Here is a 15880-nt window from a genome sequence, read left to right on the forward strand (position 1 = left end):
GGTAGAGATAGAGAGAAAGTAGGAGAGAGTAGAGATAGAGAGAGAAAGTAGAGAGGTAGAGATAGAGAGAGAAAGTAGGAGAGAGGTAGAGATAGAGAGAAAGTAGGAGAGAGGTAGAGATAGAGAGAAAGTAGGAGAGAGGTAGAGATAGAGAGAAAGTAGAGAGGTAGAGATAGAGAGAAAGTAGAGAGAGTAGAGATAGAGAGAAAGTAGGAGAGAGGTAGAGATAGAGAGAAAGTAGGGAGAGGTAGAGATAGAGAGAAAGTAGGGAGAGAGGTAGAGATAGAGAGAAAGTAGGAGAGAGGTAGAGATAGAGAGAAAGTAGGAGAGAGGTAGAGATAGAGAGAAAGTAGGAGAGAGGTAGAGATAGAGAGAAAGTAGGAGAGAGGTAGAGATAGAGAGAAAGTAGGAGAGGTAGAGATAGAGAGAAAGTAGGAGAGAGGTAGAGATAGAGAGAAAGTAGGAGAGAGGTAGAGATAGAGAGAAAGTAGGAGAGAGGTAGAGATAGAGAGAAAGTAGGAGAGAGGTAGAGATAGAGAGAAAGTAGGGAGAGGTAGAGATAGAGAGAAAGTAGGGAGAGGTAGAGATAGAGAGAAAGTAGAGAGAGGTAGAGATAGAGAGAAAGTAGAGAGAGGTAGAGATAGAGAGAAAGTAGGGAGAGAGGTAGAGATAGAGAGAAAGTAGAAGAGAGAGAGAGAGAAAGATAGAGAGAAAGTAGGAGAGGTAGAGATAGAGAGAAAGTAGGAGAGAGGTAGAGATAGAGAGAAAGTAGGAGAGAGGTAGAGATAGAGAGAAAGTAGAAGAGAGGTAGAGATAGAAAGTAGGAGAGAGGTAGAGATAGAGAGAAAGTAGGAGAGAGGTAGAGATAGAGAGAAAGTAGGAGAGAGGTAGAGATAGAGAGAAAGTAGGAGAGAGAGAGAGTAGAGAGAAATAGAGAGAAGAGTAGGAGAGAGAGATAGAAAGAGGTAGAGAGAAAGTAGGAGAGAGGTAGAGATAGAGAGAAAGAGGAGAGGTAGAGATAGAGAGAAAGAGGAGAGGTAGAGATAGAGAGAAAGTAGGAGAGAGGTAGAGATAGAGAGAAAGTAGGAGAGAGGTAGAGAGAGAGAAAGTAGGAGAGAGGTAGAGATAGAGAGAAAGTAGGAGAGAGGTAGAGATAGAGAGAAAGTAGATAGAGAGAGGTAGAGATAGAGAGAAAGTAGGGAGAGAGGTAGAGATAGAGAGAAAGTAGGAGAGAGGTAGAGATAGAGAGAAAGTAGGAGAGGTAGAGATAGAGAGAAAGTAGGGAGAGAGGTAGAGATAGAGAGAGAAGAGGAGAGAGGTAGAGATAGAGAGAAAGTAGGAGAGAGGTAGAGATAGAGAGAAAGTAGGAGAGAGGTAGAGATAGAGAGAAAGTAGGAGAGAGGTAGAGATAGAGAGAAAGTAGGAGAGAGGTAGAGATAGAGAGAAAGTAGGAGAGAGGTAGAGATAGAGAGAAAGTAGAGATAGAGAGAAAGTAGAGAGAGGAAGTAGGAGAGTAGGAGAGGTAGAGAGAGAGAAAGTAGGAGAGAGAGATAGAGAGAAAGTAGAGAGAAGAGATAGGAGAGAGGTAGAGATAGAGAGAGAAAGTAGAGAGAGAGGTAGAGAGAAAGTAGGAGAGAGGTAGAGATAGAGAGGAAGTAGGAGAGAGGTAGAGATAGAGAGAAAGTAGGAGAGAGGTAGAGATAGATGGAGAAGATGAGATGGGGAGTGGGGGTAAAAAATAGAGGGGAGAGTCACCTCCCAGGAAATTAGAAAATATTTCCAGGTTTGTACAGTTTCCGTCAGAGCGAAGAAAATGTAGGTTGTGTAAAGGGTTCGTGACCAACCAGGTTCAGATGGGGGGTAATCATTTTGATTGCCACCAGTCAAGACTACTAACGAGAGGATATCCTAGGGTCATTCACAGAATATGGCTCCCCCACTCACTACACTCACTGTAAAAGCAAAAATGGCACTCGTGCTACCTGCTAAAAAGGTTGATTTTTCAGTTGGCATATTATGTTTTTATTCAATTATAATGGAAAACCCCTCTGGTGTTATCTACAATTGAAGAAATCAGACACACTAATGCTGAACATGCTTCCAGGATGAGAAGTTGTCACAGCTCCCAGGTAAAAATACTGTACTGCTATTTTTGGCTCAGTTGAATTAAAATAGTAGTAGACAGTTCAGGCTGCCAAATGTCATTCCTAAACAGTACAGCATGTTGTGTAGGACTTTATATGGCTCTGAACTGGCACATAGTGTGACTGTCTGTCTCCCTGCAACCCAGATATGACAGCAGCTCCATATCCTTACTGTGCTCTGCTGTGCTGGGTCTGTCTGAATGATAGTGATTGTAGAGCTGTGAGGAGTGATAGACAGCTATGTGTTCATCACACCAACATGAGTGAGAGAGAAAGAAAGGGACTGAAAGAGAGAGAGGAGAGAGAGAGAGTTATACCCTTTACAGACAGACTTTACAGTATGTTGCCTGTAAAAAATTTTAAAAAATCTACCAATGTTTTTTAGAGCCCAATTCATACAATCCAATTGACCACATTCTTGCTAGTGTAAGTCTTTTATCTCCCGTGCACATGCTGCCACGTTTAGGATTGGGAGTAGATACATCCATTGAATAATCCATTGGGCTCCCAAGTGGCACTGCATCTCAGTGTAAGAGGCGTCACTACAGTCCCTGGTTTGAATCCAGGCTGTATCACATCCGGCCGTGATTGGGAGTCCCATAGGGCGATTGGCAGCCGTCGTTGTAAATAAGAATTTGTTCCTAACTGACTTGCCTAGTTAAATAAAGGCTATATTTCCAAAAAATCTAAATACACCATCACAAAGAAATCCATTATTCATTTATTTTAGGCAGGTCCTAAGAAACATTATAAGACAAATAAAATATATTTTCCAAAGAATATAATTGCATATTTTGAATGTGATTGTGTTACTGGTCTGTGCAGCCTATATGCTAAATGGCTGCGCCATGCACATGAAATCAATACTTACTTTGTTCATTAAACATACAAGACACATAAGATCACAGTCAACACACATACAGGCTATTTAATAGTAGGCTAAGAATATAATGAAATATACAGAATATAATACAAATAACATTTTTCTCACACAACTTGCGTCATGGCAACAGGTAGAACCACTGTCATATAAAAAAAGCCCATGCTTTTTTAAAATCCACATTTCATATTTTTCCTACCTTCACTCCGCTTTGTTAGGGAGCTGGGGGTAGGTCTTGCATTACGAGCAGGCCTTTCTTCCCCATGATAATGATAGAAAATAATAGCAATCCATTTTTTCAAAAGCATGTGAGTCTCGTGTTCATGTTTCACAACCTCCGCGGGCTTTTGCAGTTGCCTATACGCGCAATAATAATAGGCCTTCACTTGATTTAGGCTACAGTTTTTAGCTACAGCAAATTCATAGATGAGCTATACCACCCTTCCACTTATTTGCCCAGCCAGAACCCCATTAACCAAATAGCCTATACAGACAGAGATTCAGTTAAAATCACATTGATTGATTAAGTAAAGTCACAGGTTTTGGTTGGGAGGAGGCCTAGGATACTAAATGACTGAGTGAAGAGCAAAATAATCCACTTGTTAAGCTAAATAACATTCTGGCAAAATGCTAGCTCGGTTTCCATCCAATTGGCAACAGATTTTCATGTGACTATTCAAAAATCAGCATAAAAACAATATGCATATTGTTCCCCACTCATGTGTTTCCTTCCATCAAATGGACTCGTTGCGGATAAAAGGCTGTGCGTGATGACATAGTGCACATAAAAATAACTTTTGCGGTTGAATTCCCATGTACTGAATAAAATGTAATGGGTTTCCATTGCATTTTTAACTCTACTGATGGTTTTCTCACAACAAAATGGTGTCATGTAGGAGTGGGTCAGTCTGGCCACTACCATAAAGGCCTGATTGGTGGAGTGCTGCAGAGATCGTTGTCCTTCTGGAAAATTCTACCATCTCCACAGAGGAACTCTGGAGCTCTGTCAGAGTGACCATCGGGTTCTTGGTCACCTCCCTGACCAAGGCCCTTATCCCCCTGATTGCTCAGTTTGGCCCGGGCGGCCAGCTCCAGGAAGAGTCTTGGTGTTTCAAAATTTCTTCCATTTAAGAATGATGTAGGCCAGTGTGTTCTTGGGGACCTTCGATGCTGCAGAAATGTTTTAGTACCCTTCCCCAGATCTGTGCCTCAACACAATCCTGTCTCTATGGACAATTCCTTCCACCTCATGGCTTGGTTTTGCACTGTCAACTGTGGGACCGAAACCAAAACACTGTATATAGACAGTTGTGTGCCTTTCCCAATCATGTCCAATCAATTGATTTTACTACAGGTGGACTCCAATCAAGTTGTAGAAACATCTCAAAGATGATTAACGGAAACAGGATGCACCTGAGCTCAATTTCGAGTCTCATAGCAAAGTGTCTGAATACTTATGTACCTTTTTTTATATTTGTAAAAATGTCTAAAAACCTCCTCGGCAAACAGATGACAGCTGATCAATGACTCTCCTCCCCTTTTATTCCAAATCACCTCCCCTGACCTCTCCTCATCCCCTCCTTCTCTCCCCTCCTCCCGCATGTAAGCCCATTACTAGCCTGTCCTTGGCTTAGGGAGACTAGGAGACCCAGGGAGCCCACCACTCCCCCGCTTTGATCTCTCCTCTCCCCCTTTCCTCTCCTCTCTCTGTGTTGGTTGTCACAGTTAGCTGTGTGATCCCTGTTCTGACACCAGACCCCAGAGCAATGAATGAAGGGCTCTGGGGGAGCGATCCTCTTTAGGTGTATGCCAATACTTTGATCAGCTCCTCATGGGGAAAAGCTACTACCGACATGACATTCTCAGGCAGCAGGGTGAAAGGGCCACATTGATCTGTCCTTTAAAAAGACAAAACCACGAGAGCATGTGGTTGCCTGATTGAATGTTTTGAATGCATGTATTGGTTTGAAGTCTTATTTAGTATGCATTTTTTATTACGATGGGATGTCTAATAATTTTCTATTGTAAAAGTTCTCATTATATTCTTTGGTGTTCCGTCCCACTTTAACAGAATGATTTCTCTGAGAAGAGAGCCTTTGAAACAGGAGGTTTATTAAGTCAAGGACAGAGCAGTCAGATACAGGGTGGTGATGTGATGGAAGACATGACTGATATCAATCACTCTAGACAGGAGCTACTTTAGGTCCCCCTTCTCCCTCCTCTCCTTCTCCCTCACTGCCCCGATTTTTCTCTCCGTTCTCCACCCTCTCTCTCCATTCCCCTGTCAGTGATATGAATGAGTCATTCTGCCATCTGTTCCTGAGTAAATTCTCCCTTTATTACCCTCTCTTTGTTTATCGACAACACTCCTGGGATTAACTCTCTCATTCTCTCTCTTTATCTCTTGCTCCCTCATTCTCTCTCCTGTCTCTCTCAATCTCTCTCTCTCACACTCTTGCTGTGTCTCTCTGTCTTGCTCTCTCCATCTCACTCTCTGTTCACCCTGTCTCTCTTTCTCGATCTCTCTCTGCCCTCTCTCTCTCCCTCTATCGCTCTCTCTTTTTCTCTCTTTCATGCTTCCTCTCCCATGCTACCTACCGTCTTTAAGTCATGCGCCATCATTATTTGTTAGTATCTCTCTCTCTACCTCTCTCGCTTTCCCTCTTATCTCATTTCCCATGTCGCTCTCCTGCTCCTCCTCCTCCTTTTCTGTTTCCTCAAAACATATTCTTTCCCCAAAGCTTTTATGTTTCCCACTTCCCCTCTGCCTCTCCACCTCTCTCTCTATCACTCTACCCCAGCCTCTCTCTCCTACTCTCTCTTTCTCTCTCTCTCTCTCTCAGGAGATGTATCGTGTAGGAATGAGGTCACACTCATCTCACAGAGGTCCCTAGATTGTTTTTGTTATTGTTACCGTTGCCGCGGTGGTGGCGGTGTTGATGTCATTACCCCCTGCAGCAGTAACAACAACAAAAATAGGAAACAGTGTAAAGGTGACAGCCGAGCTAGGAAGCCTCACTACTAGACTACACTGCCTGGGCTTACAGAGACCTCTACCTGAACCCAAATACTGTACTCTACTGGATCAGATCATGTTGTTTTGTTTCCATCAGCCTGGAAAACAACAATGTTTTGTTTCCATTGCATTGTACATTTCTATAAGGCATAAGGTGTATTTAAATGAGACAGCAAACATACATATTTGATTTCAAGTAGTTTATCAACAACAAGAAACATACAGATGTAGGATCGTATTTGATCACCCTGTTGCAGGAGAACTATCCTGCAATCCAGTGTATTTTAGGTTTAAAAAGGCCTCTGTAGTTTGTGATTTCCACTTTGAAATTTCAGACTTGAATTTCTCTTATGAAAAATGTATCAAACCCTACAAAAATGTCCATACATTATAATTCACATAATAATTCACATTTCCTGTAGTTGCAGGATTATTTTCCTCCTGTAGCAAACTGGCTCAAATGAATTCCAAACACCGGTTCCTGTTGGGGGTACTGGAGGACTGGACTTGGGAGCCACTGTGTGTAGCCTACAATTAGATATAAAGTAGTTGTAATCAGACCTCTAAATTATATTTTTTTACAGGGGTCTGCTGTCGGAACCCACGTTGTTTTGTATCCATTGCATTAAACCTTTCTGTAGGGCTGATTATTTAAATGAGACAGGAAAGATATTTGATTTGAGGTAGTTATCAACAATCAGGTCCTGTGTTTATACAACGAGCCACTGAATTGAGAGAAACCTCTTGTGATACTCTTGTGTATAAACAATGAATGAAATGCCTAATTGACAGAGCGCCACAAACACTGAGCTAGCATAGCTTGCTTCATTTTAAAAATAGTGCAGCTCTTTGTCACAGAAATGCCAAAAGTGGGGACGGGAGCACGACCACCATCTTTGCCTCATGTTGTCCATGCAGCTGAACAGACCTGGGTCCAAAAATTGAACACCATACGAAATCGTTCAAATACTTTGAGCGATTGGTTTAGCCCGTCTGGAATGCCTAACAGGCGAGGTTTATAATTTCGTGACAATTCTATTGTGTCCATTTTGCCAGGCAAGCACAATAAAACAAAGGTGAAGCTTTTGAAATGCTGCACAATTTGAACCCAGGTGTGCAGCGGACAGAGCCCAGGGTTTCATATTATGTTCGAAGGAGAAGAAGAACAGCCTTCAGGGATGGAAGAGAGAGAGGACTGCTGTCTGCATTGGTTCATAAGTCTAAAAGAGAATTAGAATGCTGCTTCGTTTTCATTCAGAGTCCCGATGGGGAAACCAGCTCACTATCGGGTTATGTTACATGATATACTGTACAGCAGCCATGCTCCCTCCAGGCCTACTGTACTTTATTGATCAGATCAAATCATGCACTGTCACATGTGGATAGGAATTATTATATTACTAACAATACAGTAGCATCTTCATCTCACTAAGGGCTGTCTGCCTGCCTCTCTCCAGGCCGACTGTACTGTATTCATCAGCTTATGCACTGTCACATGTGGTTAGCAATTATTAGTCTACTGTACAGTACCATGTCATTAAGGTCTGGACTGTTTGATTGCGTAAGAGGGGGGAGCAGTCTGCAAACGGAAAAAAGTAACTCTGGGAACTCACCAATGTAAAGCCCTTCAATTCACCATAAAAACTAGGAACTCACCAATGTAAAGCCCTTCAATTCACCATAAAAACTAGGAACTCACCAATGTAAAGCCCTTCAATTCACCATAAAAACTAGGAACTCACCAATGTAAAGCCCTTCAATTCACCATAAAAACTAGGAACTCACCAATGTAAAGCCCTTCAATTCACCATAAAAACTAGGAACTCACCAATGTAAAGCCCTTCAATTCACCATAAAAACTAGGAACTCACCAATGTAAAGCCCTTCAATTCACCATAAAAACTAGGAACTCACCAATGTAAAGCCCTTCAATTCACCATAAAAACTAGGAACTCACCAATGTAAAGCCCTTCAATTCACCATAAAAACTAGGAACTCACCAATGTAAAGCCCTTCAATTCACCATAAAAACTAGGAACTCACATTCCCTGTGTTCCCCCTATTTCCAACCCTGGGAGACTGCTTTATTTTGGGCTGTGTCCAAAGAAACTGGTGGTAGTGACAGATCCATGATGGATCTATAACCCTCCATGAGTCAATACCACAGCCGGAATGGAGTGACAGATACCCACTCCTCTGATTGGCTCTATTACACTGGATGTGTTCCAAATGGCATCCAATTCCCTATATAGTGCAACATTTTTGACCAGGGCCCATAGTGCTCTGGTCTAAAGTAGTGCACTATACATAATAGGGTGCCATTTGGGACACAGACACTGTTATTGGGTTGGCTGCTATTTACATTATACCCTCACCTCTAGTGCATTTGTGATCATTGGGTGATTACTTTATGTGGTGATTCTACAGAAGTGGTGCAAATTGCAGTACCACAAATATATATATATATATGTATATATTTTTTAAACTGTTAAGTCTCCAAACGTAGGATATTTATTTACTATTTTCTAGTATTGAGATGCATAGCCAGCAAGGGGGCTCCAACCCTCCAAGATCCCAAGCATTGACATCTAGTTGACATCTATAATGTGCTATACTGTACTGTATTGTACGGCGCTTTGTACTGTATACTACTGTACTCTACTATACTATACTGTACTCAAGTTTACTCTACTTGATGGCAATATCTATACTAAAAACGAGTCATACCCATCTACAGTATATACTAAAATGAGTCATACCCATCTACAGTCTATACTAAAACGAGTTATACCCATCTACAGTCTATACTAAAACGAGTTATACCCATCTACAGTCTATACTAAAATGAGTCATACCCATCTACAGTCTATCCTAAAACGAGTTATACCCATCTACAGTCTATACTAAAACGAGTTATACCCATCTACAGTCTATACTAAAACGAGTTATACCCATCTACAGTCTATACTAAAACGAGTTATACCCATCTACAGTCTATACTAAAACGAGTTATACCCATCTACAGTCTATACTAAAACGAGTTATACCCATCTACAGTCTATACAGTCTATAAAACGAGTTATACCCATCTACAGTCTATACTAAAACGAGTTATACCCATCTACAGTCTATACTAAAACGAGTTATACCCATCTACAGTTATACCCATCTACAGTCTATACTAAAACAAGTTATACCCATCTACAGTCTATACTAAAACGAGTTATACCCATCTACAGTCTATACTAAAACGAGTTATACCCATCTACAGTCTATACTAAAACGAGTTATACCCATCTACAGTCTATACTAAAACGTTATACCCATCTACAGTCTATACTAAACGAGTTATACCCATCTACAGTCTATACTAAAGTCTATACTAAAACGAGTTTATACCCATCTACAGTCTATACTAAAACGAGTTATACCCATCTACAGTCTATACTAAAACGAGTTATACCCATCTACAGTCTATACTAAAACGAGTTATACCCATCTACAGTCTATACTAAAACGAGTTATACCCATCTACAGTCTATACTAAAACGAGTTATACCCATCTACAGTCTATACTAAAACGAGTATATACTAAACAATTGTTGGAAAAATTACTTGTGTTGTGCACAAAGTAGATGTCCTAACCGACTTGCCAAAACTATAGTTTGTTAACAAGAAATGTGTTGAGTGGTTGAAAAACTAGTTTTAATGACTCCAACCTAAGTGTATGTAAACTTCCAAATTCAACTGTATGTCTACCCAGCAGATTTTTTTTTCCCAGACCCCAATTTGCAACACTTCTGTAGAATGACCCATCGCAGCATATGGCTTCTGAACCTTCAATGAACCATAACGATGAACTATGTTGACATGGAAAACATATTGATTCTGGTTGGTATCTACATTGTCCATCTGTCTCTTTGACTTTCACAGTGGCACCGTCGCCACCAGCACCCTATTGACAGGTACAGTATACTACTATTGCTAAACCAGCCAGGGGTAAATTGCACCAATGCAAAGCTATATCATCTTGTACCCTAAAGGCACCGACACACCGGTAGCGTTTGCTGGCCGAGAGTAGTAAGCAACTCTGAACAGAGTGCCAAACGCAATTTGCAATCCAATTCTACATGTAGGAATTGCCGAAAACGTCCGCGGTCAGACACCTAACCCGGCGGGTGGCACCTAAACACACCGCGCCGAATGAACGGCGAACAAACAGCAGGTGAAAGGTGTGTGTGGTTCCTAACACTGTTACTGAGAAAGATGTGTCCATCAGTCGCTGAAGAACATACCTATACATTAGGCCTGCCATTTTCCACTCAATCAAATTGAAACATCCTATGTGCGTTACAACAAGCAAATATATGAAGAGGTCCACAGAACAAGCACATAGTTATTGTTCAAATAGTTTGGGACATATTTGACTTTGCTCATCATCCCTTCATTTAAACCATCATCCCAGCTTCTTATCTTTATGGTCTTTTATGATAGCCTTCCCTGGACATGATTTGCATGGATTGGTTGGATGTGTTCCTTTGAACAGTCTCTCTCTCTCTGTTGAAGACTCTATTCATTGTCTCTGAATAAATAGAGTGAAGCGGAGCTGCATTTGGCTCCTCTGTGCTCATGGAAAATAATCATACAAAAGAAGAAAGGTGGCCGTGTCTGTGCTATCTATGAGTGCCCAAATGGCAGTTGCAGCCTATTCCCTATATAGTGCACTACTTTTGACCAGAGCCCTATGGACCCTTGTCCAAAATAGTGTACTATATAAGAAAAAGGGTGCAATTTGGAAGGTAACCTACATATCACCTCATTCCCTGTCTGTATTATTCATAGAGCCAGTTAACAACTCAGACTGGTGAAATATTCAGTGGAAGGTAATGAATGACCTCCGCCCACTCACCGTCCAGGAACAGAACAGAGACATGCCCAGCCTTCACCTGAGCTGTAATCAGTGATGTGAAACATTCGGCACAATGCAGATAGAATTAAAGAATAGAGATGACATGTATTCTATCAATCATACAATCATGTCTGTTCTACACAATACAGTTGTATGTGATCGTTCTGTAACGTTACATTCTCCCGAACAGGCCTGTGCACTACTAAACAGATAACCTTTTCACACTGACCCGTACAGTACTGTTCTCGCTCAGATATTTTTCTTTCACATTGTCCTTTCCAGCATGGTTCAAGCAACTGGGGTGGATTCGTAACCAGACAAGCACAGCACTTGACTTGGCTTGACTCAGCTCAACAGTTGTCTTAGCTCTCTCTTTATGTAGTGTTGTGTCCCTCTTGTTGTGATGTGTTTTGTCCGATATTTATATTGTATTTTATTTTTTTAATACCAGGCCCCTGTCCCCACAGGAGGTCTTTTGCCTTTTGGTAGGCTGTCATTGTAAATAAAAATTTGTTCTTAACTGACTTGCCTAGTTAAATAAAGGTTAAATAAAGGTTAAATAAACAAATAAACAAATAATGAGAAAAGGGTAACACAGTAGACTCTTAGAAGAAAAGGTGCTATCTAGAACCTAAAAGGGTTCTTGGCTATCCCCATAGGAGAATCCTTTGAAGAACCCTATTTGGTTTCAGGTAAAAACCCTTTTTGGTTCCATGTAGAACCCTTTCTACAGAGGGTTCTACATGGAACCTAAAAGGGTTCTACCTGGTACCAAAAAGGGTTCTACCTGGAACCAGAAAGGGTTCTCCTATGGGGACAGCCAAAGAACCCTTTTGGAACCTTTTTTTCTAAGAACGTAGAGTGTATTCTCTGTGTTCTGAGTCTAAACTACACCCCCTCTACACAGCCTCTCCTCTCCATGGCCTTGTAGTTCACACACATCCCAGGGACATGTTGCCTAATTAACTCCAGACTTCCACGTTAGACCTTTGATGTTGCCAGAACGCTACTATGCTAGTCGTCTATACCCTGGTGGTGCTCTGTGGAGAGACTCTGTAGAGAGTTGTAGTAGGAGTTGATGACTGCTGAGCCCGGGATGATTCTTATTAACCCACATTTCTCTGACTGATGAAAGGGGAGAGAGGTGGGGAAATGGAGGTTATGCCTTCTTTTTTGTCTCCTGGCATCTTGCTCTCGTTCAGGCTCTCTCTCTCTCGTCTGGTTGAGTATTCTGTCTCCTCCTACTTTAAAGAGTTCATCTGTCTGCACCTACAGTAAGGATGGCTTGTCAGGATCCGCTCACCCCTTCCCACCACTTCTCTCTCTAACCTCTCCTCCCTCCCACTTTTCCCCTCCCTCTTCTCCTCTCCCCTCCACTCTCTCTCCTCTCATTCCCTTGCCTTCCCTCCTCTCCCTCCCCATCCCCCTCTTCTCCTCTCCCCTCCACTCTCTCTCCTCTCATTCCTGTGCCTTCCCTTGCCTTCCCTCCTCTCCCTCCCCATCCCTCTCTTCTCCTCTCCCCTCCACTCTCTCTCCTCTCATTCCTGTGCCTTCCCTTGCCTTCCCTCCTCTCCCTCCCCATCCCCCTCTTCTCCTCTCCCCTCCAATCTCTCTCCTCTCATTCCTGTGCCTTCCCTTGCCTTCCCTCCTCTCCCTCCCCATCCACCTCTTCTCCTCCCCTCCTCTACTTTCAACTTCCCTCTCTCTGTCTACCCTTTCCTCCCCCCTCTCCTCTGCTCTAGGGCTGACAGGAGATGGACAGGTACTCCACTTCATCAGGATCCCAGCATCTTATCACCCTGCCTGTACTTATATCAGCCTCCTGTGTTTGACTTTTTATTCAGCCTCTCCTGTTTACATGTTAGTCATTTAGCAGACACTCTTATCCAGAGCTACATACAGTTAGCCATTATACTCAGTGTACTTATTGTCTGTGAAGGTGTTGTGTCCTGTGTGCTTGTATTACAAACAGAGAGGCCAGGAAGCAGCCATAAACCTGTGTAATTTCAGTCCTTTCCAAGGGCAATTAGTGTTATTTAATATATAGGCCTACATCAAGCTCACCATTTCATTGGTGTAAGTTCAGCTATGCGAGGCCTAAAATTAAGCAATAAGAGCCGAGGAGGTGTGGTATATTGGCCATATACCACAAAGCCCTGAGGTGCCTTATTTTTATTATAAACTGGTTACCGACGTAATTAGAGTATCAAGGTAAGACCCAGATGCAGACCTTGTCGAAGTAACAATGTTTATTACAGCAACAGGGGCAAAGGTACAGGACTGCAGGCAGGGTCAGGTTAGGCAGAGGTCGGTAATCCAGAGGTGGGGCAAAGGTACAGGATGGCAGGCAGGCTCAGGGGCAGGCAGAGTGATCAGGCGGGTGGGTACAGGGTCAGGACAGGCAAGGGTCAAAAACCAGGAGGACGAGAAAAGAGAGACTGGGGAAAGCAGGAGCTGAGACAAAAACGCTGGTTGGCTTGACAAACTGAACAACAGACAATCAGAGAACACATGTATAAATACACAGGGGATAATGGGGAAGATGGGTGACACCTGGAGGGGGGTGGAGACAATCACAAAGACAGGTGAAACAGATCAGGGTGTGACATAGAGCAGTAAATATAAATGTTTTGTCGTACCCGTAATATACCACGGCTGTCAGCCAATCAGCATTCAGAGCTCGAACCACCCAGTTTATAATGTGTTTAAATTATTAGATTCCATCAGTAACTATTAAGTGCATGTGGTTTGTTTTAGTGAAATTATCTGGAGATTGATTCCCTCGGTGAGACCAGTATTTCATTTGAAGGGTCATGTGAATGAATAGTTGTGTTACATAAGATATTGGCGATAAGCATCTCTAGTCGATCAATAAGCCTTTGGTATCCAAGGCTTCCAGCCTATCGGATTGCTACATGACCAGATCAGATGTAATCTCTGGGATTAATAGTCACCGCTGGAGTCCTTCCCCCAGCCCGCAAGACAGACAGGTTGTAGAATCTAATGCCAACATGGCCACTCTGTTTTGCTCTCTAAACTAAGGCAGGTAGCCTAGCGGTTAACAGTGTCGTAACCAAAAGGTTGCTGGTTCGGATCCCAGAGACGACTAGGTGAAAAGTCTGTCAATGTGCCCTTGAGCAATGCACTTAACCCTAATTGCTCCTGTAATTTGCTCTGGATTAGAGTGTCTGCTAAAATGTAAATTCATGTGTTTTTAAGAAGAGTGGTATTCCATCCTGCTTTTGTAATATTAGAGCCTTATTCAGGCAGTATGGAAATAGAGGCAGGAGACAGATCAGGAGGAAACAGAACATGTGGAAGTAGGGATTGAACCCAGGACTATATCGAGCATCTAATAATGTGCTTACTGCCAGGAGTGTTCCCACTTGACCAGACATGCTCTCTAAATCAGAGCTTGTCTGACTGACTGCCAGTCTGCCACATGCCAGCAGATCAGATCAGTCATCACAGGGAACCTGGTCTGAGTGAGTTAATTCCTAGTGGAGCAAAGGGCCTCAACATTGCATCACCAGTGATCCTTGTTCTGGCCTTTTTTTAATCTTCGGTCCTGGCCTGGGTATATTACTAGCCTAATTTACTGAAGGACACTGCTGTTACTGATGCTCCAGTGACCTTGTAATGTTACTGCACCTGTATAATGGCAACTTCACCGTACGTCTGTCTCGGCTTATTGTAAAGCACAACATGAAAAGACCCTATATGGTATAGCTGACACACCAGTGGATAGGCCTAGATCACGTGTCAAACTCGTTCCACGGAGGGCCAAGTGTCTGCGGATTTTCGCTTCACCCTTGTACTTAATTGATGAATTAAGGTCACTAATTAGTAAAGAACTCCCCTCACCTGCTTGTCTAGGTCTTAGGTGAAAGGAGAACCCAGAAACCCGCTGATACTCCCCTGGCCTAGATGATACCTGTATTTGTACTGTTATCCAATGCCCAATATATTGCATTCACTGACCGTAGGACAATCTGGATAAGAGATTTTGCTGAATTAACAAATGCATCTCTAACAGTTTAAACCTGTCTCATAGTCCAGCTACCTCTCTACCTTTTAACCATCCACATAGCTGTCCTACGTTCTAACTCTTGTCTTGACCATAACTTTGTTGTCAGAGGTCAATGTTATTATGGCAGCAGTGACACATGACACAGTCGTTGAGAATAGCATGGTGGTGGAAGAACCAAGACATTTTCCTGTGTGTGGATACGGTCTAGTGAATAGTCACTTCGTCTTCAAATCTCCAACTGGCCAGGTTTTGTCTGTGTTTTCAGGCTCAATGCCACCTAATGACACAGGCTGTTGTATACTGTACAGGGCTTGGCTTGCACACACACCACCACGGATCCCACCCAAGTTTGGTACTGAGAAGTCAGTGAAGGGAACACTGAACACATCACCACACTTCACATCAGTCCACACTTCACCAGTAGCACCATCCCATGGTGTCCCAGAGTGAGGGACGGCCATTCCCTGCTCTCCAGCTGGGTTTGCTGGTGCTCCCTGTCACTCACACAGTACTCACACAGTATGGAGGATTAGCCTAAAAACACCTGCTGGGCCATCATAGTGGTCCATGATGTTTAGACGGACAGACACTTACCACCCGCAGAGTATACACATGCACATGTGCGAGCACACAAACACACACACACACCCACACACACACACGCTAGTACAACAGCACATACAAAGACAGGCATTTTCTGACTCAGACACACACGCACGCACACACACACACACACACACACACACACACACACACACACACACACACACACACACACACACACACACAGAGAGAGAGACGGTCCCTGGGCCTTTATTTCTGCCAAAGTGGTTTTCTCCTTCTTGGTTGTCCTCCAAGGCAGGGAGATGATTTGAGACAGACCCAGCACACATCACCTATA

At 42.8% G+C, this 15880-nt stretch overlaps 1 protein-coding gene across 2 annotated transcripts in view; it reads left to right on the forward strand.

Moving 5' to 3' along the window:
• LOC115110851 (uncharacterized) overlaps positions 1-15880 on the forward strand; it is a 79500-nt gene that overhangs the window by 30298 nt on the left and 33322 nt on the right. The gene's annotated exons all lie outside the window — the stretch shown is intronic.

This window comes from Oncorhynchus nerka, linkage group LG3 (assembly GCF_034236695.1).
Source record: "Oncorhynchus nerka isolate Pitt River linkage group LG3, Oner_Uvic_2.0, whole genome shotgun sequence".
Taxonomy (NCBI): Eukaryota; Metazoa; Chordata; class Actinopteri; order Salmoniformes; family Salmonidae; genus Oncorhynchus; species Oncorhynchus nerka.